The following is an 8,215-nucleotide window of genomic DNA, read 5'->3' as shown; positions in this document are numbered from 1 at the left end:
ATTGTTACTGAATTACAGCATGAAATTCCAGGTCATACCTGAAGTTCTGTGTGTTTGAGTGGCACAACCTCAACAATGAGAAATACAGTAACTCTAATAGCATTCATCTCAGTAAGGTAGAAAGGATTATCATGTTGCATCACAGAAGTACTCTTTCATTGTTGTTGGCAACAGTTTATTGTTCTATACTTCTCTAAGTTACAAATAAAAGGGCTGTTCATACAAGGAATGGCCAACTGGGGAAGTACTGTTTTAATAAACTCTCATTCAAATTCTTTCTGAGATGAAAATCTTTCAGTGCTTCTCTCTTTCTCTCTCTTACTTATCTTTGTGCTCTTTCCTTCCTTCCTCCTTCCCTTTCCTCTTCCCTAAGTTCCTTTTTCCCTTCACTTCCTATTTTCCTATTTTCCTTTCTTTAAAAACACATCTCATCAGACAGAGAAAGACAAATGGGTGATTTCATTTATATGTGGAATCTAAAATGCCGGACTTATAGAAACAGAGAGTAGAATGGTAGTTACCAAGGGGGGGTGGAGTGGGGATTGAGAGTTGTGAAGGAGCACAAAACTGCAATTAGAAGATGAATAAGTTCTAAGGATATTATGCATAGAATGGTGCTTATAGTCAATAATTACTTTAAACCTGCTAAGAGACTAGATCTTAAATGTTCTCACCACAGAAAAGAAATGATAATTTCATATGATAGAAGTGTAAGCCAAAGTTATGGTTGTATCATGGTGCAATATATAAATACCAAATTAACAAGTTTTATAACTTAATATTACACATTGTTATATTGTCAATTATACCTCAGTTTGGAAATAAAAAAGAAAGATTTATCAAGCATTTATTCTTGGCTGGGCACTGTGCCAGATCCTCCAGATTCAAAGACCATAGAATGATGGGGTATCCCAATTAGTGAGAAGAAAATTGCAATAGATACGCTGAGCGTTGTCCTCATTAAAGATAAGCACACCATGCTACAAGAATTCATATGAGGGCCAATTAATAACACTATACAAGAATAAGATCAGAGAAGACTTCCAAGAAGACAAGACTCTTAATCTGAGTACTAAAGGCAAGAAGTGGGTAAACAATTCTAGTAAAGGAAGCAACATCTTTAGCAGCATAGAGATATGAGGAAACTGCATTCAAAGGCTCATACAATGGGACAGGACTAGGGTAGTAAGTGGGCACCAGGAGCAAGACTTGGTCTCAGAACAACCTTTGTCTTTAGAACTGGACCCAAGATTGAGAGTGATAATATAGCACAGTGAATAATGTGCGGACCCCTTGTCATTACCCTAGATTTCCCTATCCCCACACACACTCTTATCCCTATAGATAACCATGATAACATTTGTAGCAGACTGCAGGACAAGATGGAATTTGCAGATGAGAAATCATATATCTGAAGAAAGAATTGGAAGAGACTGATAGGGACAGGAAAAAGTTATTTACTTGCGAAGAAGTAGATTGCACTGTGTTTCCATTATAGATTTCACTATCTTCTCTAAGTAAAAGAATATCACCAGTTGCCTTCTTTATGGTATAATTACAGAAAGTTTCCTGGGAAAATAAAGAGCATAAGGACAATAAATCAATAATTGACAACACTATGAATAAAAAACAGATAACCTGGATAAGCCTATTCATTAAGGAAAAAACTGCTGAAATCTAATCTAATAAGTCTAAATAAAATGTGGAGATAGCTAATCGTAATGTATCAGCACTGACTCACTTGATCTGAGAAATACACCACATGGTGTAAGGTGCTAACAACAGGGCAAATGGCAAGAGCCATACAGAAACTCTGTACTATCCCTGCAACTTTTCTCTAAATTTAAAATTGTTCTAAATATTTTTAAATTATTTAAATTAAAACTGATGGCCTCAAAAGTATGATGTTAAAGCAGACATTTTCTAAAAACACTAAAAATGTGTTTTGAGGATGCATGTATCACCTAACATGCAGTTTTTGTGTCAAGGTTGGTTTCAATATGAAAGGAGGAGTTCCTAAGGATTTTATTGTCATATGGCAGGGGTCCAGAGTCAAATGCTCTAATTCATCTTTCAGCCCTGAATTCACTAGGATCAAATAATTGGTATAGCCTTTTATCAACATTTGTTTCCCTTTTAACATAACATTTAATAATAATAGTAACATAAGAAGTCAATACTTACTGAGTTCTGACCTTATGTAGAAGTGCTTATGAGAGCTTTACAAGTATTATTTTACATAGTTTTCTTGAGAACACTATGAGATATATGCTATTATTGTCCTCACTGTATACTCAAATGAGCATCAAGAAGTTATGTTGCAGAGCCCAGGACCTGACGGATTCCCTGGGGAATTCTACCAAACTTTCAAAGAAGAAATAACACCAATTCTCCTGAAGCTGTTCCAAAAAATTGAAGCAGAAGGAAAACTTCCAGACTCTTTTTATGAAGCCAGCATTACCCTGATCCCCAAACCAGGCAAAAACCCTACCAAAAAGGAGAATTTCAGACCAATATCACTGATGAATATGGATGCAAAGATTCTCAACAAGATCCTAGCAAACAGGATCCAGCAGCACATTAAAAAGATTATCCAGGATGACCAGGTGGGATTCATCCCTGGGTTGCAAGGTTGGTTCAACATTCGCAAATCAATCAGTGTGATAGAACAAATCAATAAGAGAAGAGAGAAGAACCACATGGTCCTCTCAATTGATGCAGAAAAAGCATTTGACAAAATCCAGCATCCGTTCCTGATGAAAACGCTTGAAAGTATAGGGATAGAGGGAACATTCCTGAACTTCATAAAATCTATCTATGAAAGACCCACAGCAAATATCATCCTCAATGGGAAAAAGCTCCCAGCCTTCCCGTTGAGATCAGGAACACGACAAGGATGCCCACTCTCACCACTCTTGTTCAACATAGTATTAGAAGTTCTAGCAACACAGTCAGACAACAAAGAGAAATAAAAGGTATCCAAATTGGCAAGGAAGAAGTCAAACTCTCTCTCTTCGCAGATGACATGATTCTTTATATGGAAAACCCCAAAGACTCCAACCCCAAACTACTAGAACTCATACAGCAATTCAGTAACGTGGCAGGATTCAAAGTCAATGTACAGAAATCAGTAGCTTTCTTATACACTAACAATGAAAATACAGAAAGGGAAATTAGAGAATCGATTCCATTTACTATAGCACCGAGAACCATAAGATACCTGAGAATAAACCTAACCAAAGACGTAAAGGATCTATACTTGAGGAACTACAGAACACTCATGAAAGAAATTGAAGAAGACACAAAAAGATGGAAGACTATTCCATTCTCTTGGATCAGAAGAATAAACATTGTTAAAATGTCTATACTGCCTAGAGCAATCTATACTTTTAATGCCATTCCGATCAAAATTCCACTGGCATTGTTCAAAGAGCTGGAGCAAATAATCCTAAAATTTGTATGGACTCAGAAGAGACCCCGAATTGCTAAGGAAATGTTGAAAAGCAAAAATAAAATTGGCGGCATCACGTTACCTGATTTCAAGCTTTACTACAAAGCTGTGATCACCAAGACAGCGTGGTACTGGCATAAAAACAGACACATAGACCAGTGGAACAGAGTAGAGAGCCCAGATATGGATCCTCAACTCTATGGTCAAATAATCTTCGACAAAACAGGAAAAAATATACAGTGGAAAAAAGACAGTCTCTTCAATAAATGGTGCTGGGAAAACTGGACAGCTATATGTAGAAGAATGAAACTTAGGGCACCTGGGTGGCTCAGTGGTTTAAGCCTCTGCCTTTGGCTCAGGTCATGATCTCAGGGTCCTGGGATCAAGCCCCACATCAGGCTCTCTGCTCAGTGGGGATCCTGCTTCCCCCTCTCTCTCTGCCTGTCTCTCTGCCTGCTCGTGATCTCTCTCTCTCTCTCTATCAAATAAATAAATAAAATATTAAAAAAAAAAAAAAGAATGAAACTTGACCATTCGCTTACACCGTACACAAAGATAACCTCAAAATGGGTAAAAGACCTCAACGTGAGACAGGAATCCATCAGAATACTAGAGGAGAACATAGACGAGTGGAACAGAGTGGAGAGCCCAGATATGGACCCTCACTCTATGGTCAAATAATCTTCGACAAAACAGGAAAAAATATTCAATGGAAAAAAGACAGTCTCTTCAATAAATGGTGCTGGGAAAACTGGACAGCGATAGGTAGAAGAATGAAACTCGACCATTCTCTTACACTGTACACAAAGATAAACTCGAAATGGATAAAAGACCTCAACGTGAGACAGGAATCTATCAGAATCCTAGAGGAGAACATAGGCAGTAACCTCTTCGATATCAGGCACAGCAACTTCTTTCAAGATATGTCTCCAAAGGCCAAGGAAACAAAAGCAAAAATGAACTTTTGGGACTTCATCAAGATCAAAAAGCTTCTGCACAGCAAAGGAAACAGTCAACAAAACAAAGAGGCAACCCACGGAATGGGAGAAAATATTTGCAAATGACAGTACAGACAAAAGGTTGATATCCAGGATCTATAAAGAACTTCTCAAACCCAACACACACAAAACAGATAATCATATCAAAAAATGGGCAGAAGATATGAACAGACACTTCTCCAACAAAGAAATACAAATGGCTATCAGACACATGAAAAAATGTTCATCATCACTAGCCATCAGGGAGATTCAAATTAAAACAACATTGAGATACCACCTAACACCAGTTAGAATGGCCAAAATTAGCAAGACAGGAAACAACGTGTGTTGGAGAGGATGTGGAGAAAGGGGAACCCTCTTCCACTGTTGGTGGGAATGCAAGTTAGTGCAGCCACTTTGGAGAACAGTGTGGAGATTCCTGAAGAAATTAAGAATAGAGCTTCCCTATGACCCTGCAATTGCACTGCTGGGTATTTACCCCAAAGATACAGATGTAGTGAAAAGAAGGGCCATTTGTACCCCAATGTTTATTGCAGCAATGGCCACGGTCGCCAAACTGTGGAAAGAACCAAGATGCCCTTCAACGGATGAATGGATAAGGAAGATGTGGTCCATATACACAATGGAGTATTATGCCTCCATCAGAAAGGACGAATACCCAACTTTTGTAGCAACATGGACGGGACTGGAAGAGATTATGCTGAGTGAAATAAGTCAAGCAGAGAGAGTCAAGTATCATATGGTCTCACTTATTTGTGGAGCATAACAAATAACATGGAGGACATGGGGAGATGGAGAGGACAGGGAGTTGAGGGAAACTGGAAGGGGAGATGAACCATGAGAGACTATGGACTCTGAAAAACAACCAGAGGGTTATGAAGGGGCGACGGGGGGCGGGGGGAGTTTGAGGAACCAGGTGGTGGGTAATAGGGAGGGCACGTACTGCATGGAGCACTTGGTGTGATGCCAAAACAATGAACACTGTTATGCTGTAAATAAACAAATAAAAATAAACAAAAAATAAAGAAAAAATATAAGGAGAAAAAAAAAAAAGAAGTTATGTTGCTTGCACCCTGGTGAGTGATGAGCTGGGCATGATGAAGCTGTCTGACTCCACAGTCCATACTTTTGCCCTACTCTCTCCTCTCTGCCCTACTCTTCCCAATTATCTGACTCAAGTATTATCTTAGAATGCTATTCACATTTTTCTGGTGTTTACTGAAAGACTTTATATAAAATTGGGCACTTAGGTGATCTGTTGATGCCTGATGGAACATCCGAACGTCAAACTGTCTACCACATTTCCTGGCACATAAAAGGCACTCAGCAAACAGTTGTTGAATTATTGAATGGATAATAAATTAATAATGAATTAATGGGTGAATGAATATTAAAAGATAAAAAAATCCCTAGGAGTTATTTATTAGAGGAACATCTCCCAGGAAATGTTTTCTATAAATTAAAAGCAAATGTTTTGGTGTCATGCTGACATCTCTCCAATAATAATGGCTCATTTCTAAGGCTCTTAAAAGGAGAAATTGGATAATGGGAACTTTGATTTTCTTACCACATTTGCCCATTCACATAATATGTACTTTGGAGCTAGGTGATGACAAACATGTTACTTTCCATGTATTCTGGAAATATGAAGTCAGTTATCCTCCAATGATTTCATGAATAGGGCTTGTCTTTGTCTCCTTTCAGTTATTTCAGTACCCCTGAAAGGACACATGAACTGAAAAGAAGGAGCAGACCTACCTCAAATATCTGTGCTACCCAGAGCAAGAATACAAATGGAGTCCATGTAACATATTTCTAAAAGCTTTAAATCAGTGTAACAAAATTTGAATAAGTTTAAATTTTCATACTCAGAGAACAACGTTCTCATGTTTTCATAATTACTACAAGACCAGTTTCAAATTTACAATTTTAGGCTCCTTCACTAGGTGTAGGATGTAAGTGATGAATCACTGAACTCTACTCCCGAAAAAGATATTGCACTGTATGTTAAAGAACTAGAATTTAAACTATGGTGAGTGCTGTGAAGTGTGTAAACCTGGCGATTCACAGACCTGTACCCCTGGGGATAAAAATACATTATATGTTTATAAAAAAAAAAATTGGAAGGGGAGGCGAACCATAAGAGACTATGGACTCTGAAAAACAACCTGAGGGTGTTGAAGGGTCAGGGGTGGGAGGTTGGGGGAACAGGTGGTGTAATAGGGAGGGCACGTTTTGCATGGAGCACTGGGTGTTGTGCAAAAACAATGAATACTGTTATGCTGAAAAAATAAAGTGAAAAAAAATTAATTAAATAATTAATTAAATAAAATCCTCAAACTCTTTAAATTTCTACACCAGATATGACAGTGTGGAAAGAGCAAACCCTGCCCCTCAGTCCCCAGCCCACCTCTTCTCTTGGTTCTAAATCCCAACACAGGTGGTCTCTCATGTGTGAATATAGACTCTGCCACCCAGATTTCCAGGCTCTGTCCCCTCAGTTTACACACAGTGCCTTCAGCCTAAAAGTTCCCATACAAGTGTAGGCATTGCCCTCAGAGGACAGAAATAAAGGAGAGGCTCAGGCAGGCCCTGAAGTGGGTTCAAGGCATTTGAGAAAGGAAATCTGGAGATGATAGCAATCACGTACAGTCTGACAAACATAAATTCTAATAGCTTATTGATAAAGAAATTTTTAATATAGATAATTGATAAAGCAAGATTGGAGGATTGAAATTGCCAAAGGCAATATACATAATTCTTGATTTTTCTGAATATAATGTTACCAATCCCAGATATCAACAGGACAATTCAAATGATATCCCAAGACTCTAAATTTTGCTATAAAAGAAGAACATTAGAAAAGGGGATGTGGCAGCCTACTGTCTGTCCATTCCAAAACTGCTCGAACTCATACAAGATTTCAATAAAGTGTCAGGATATAAAATCAATGCACAGAAATCAGTTGCATTTCTCTACACCAAGAATGCAGAAGAAAGAGAAATTAAGGAGTCGACCCCCCTTACAACTGCACCCAAAACCATAAGATACCTAGGAATAAACCTAACCAAAGAGGCAAAGAACCTCTCCTCAGAAAACTATTAAGTACTCATGAAAGAAATTGAGGACAACGAAAAGAAATTGAAAAATGTTCCATCCCATGGATTAGAAGAACAATTATTAGAAGAACAATTAGAAGAACAAATATTGTGAAAATGTCTTGATGATGACAGCTTTGTAATGAGTTTAAAGCCCGCAATTGTGATGCCACCAACTTTGGCTTTCTTTTTCAATATTCCTTTCGTTATTCGAGGTCTTTTCTTGTTCCGTATAAATTTTAGGATTGTTTGTTCCATTTCTTTGAAAAAAAATGGGTGGAATTTTGATAGGGATTGCATTAAATGTGTAGATTGCTTTAGGTAGCGTAGACATTTTCCCAATATTTGTTCTTCCAATCCAGGAGCATGGAACATTTTTCCATTTCTCTTTCTTCTGTCTTGTTGTTGGCAAAGAGAAATGAAACTGATTTCTGTGCATTGATTTTATATCCTGACACTTTACTGAATTCCTGTATAAGTTCTAGCAGTTTTGGAGTGAAGTCTTTTGGATTTTCCACATATAGTATCATATCATCTGTGAAGAGTGATAGTTTGACTTCTTCTTTGCTGATTTGGATGCCTTTAATTTCCTTTTGTTTTCTGATTGCTGAGGCTAGGACTTCTAGTACTATGTTGAATAGCAGTGGTGATAATGGACATCCCTGCCG

Source organism: Meles meles, chromosome 6 (genome assembly GCF_922984935.1).
Source record: "Meles meles chromosome 6, mMelMel3.1 paternal haplotype, whole genome shotgun sequence".
Classification (NCBI taxonomy): domain Eukaryota; kingdom Metazoa; phylum Chordata; class Mammalia; order Carnivora; family Mustelidae; genus Meles; species Meles meles.
This window is presented reverse-complemented; position numbering follows the sequence as displayed.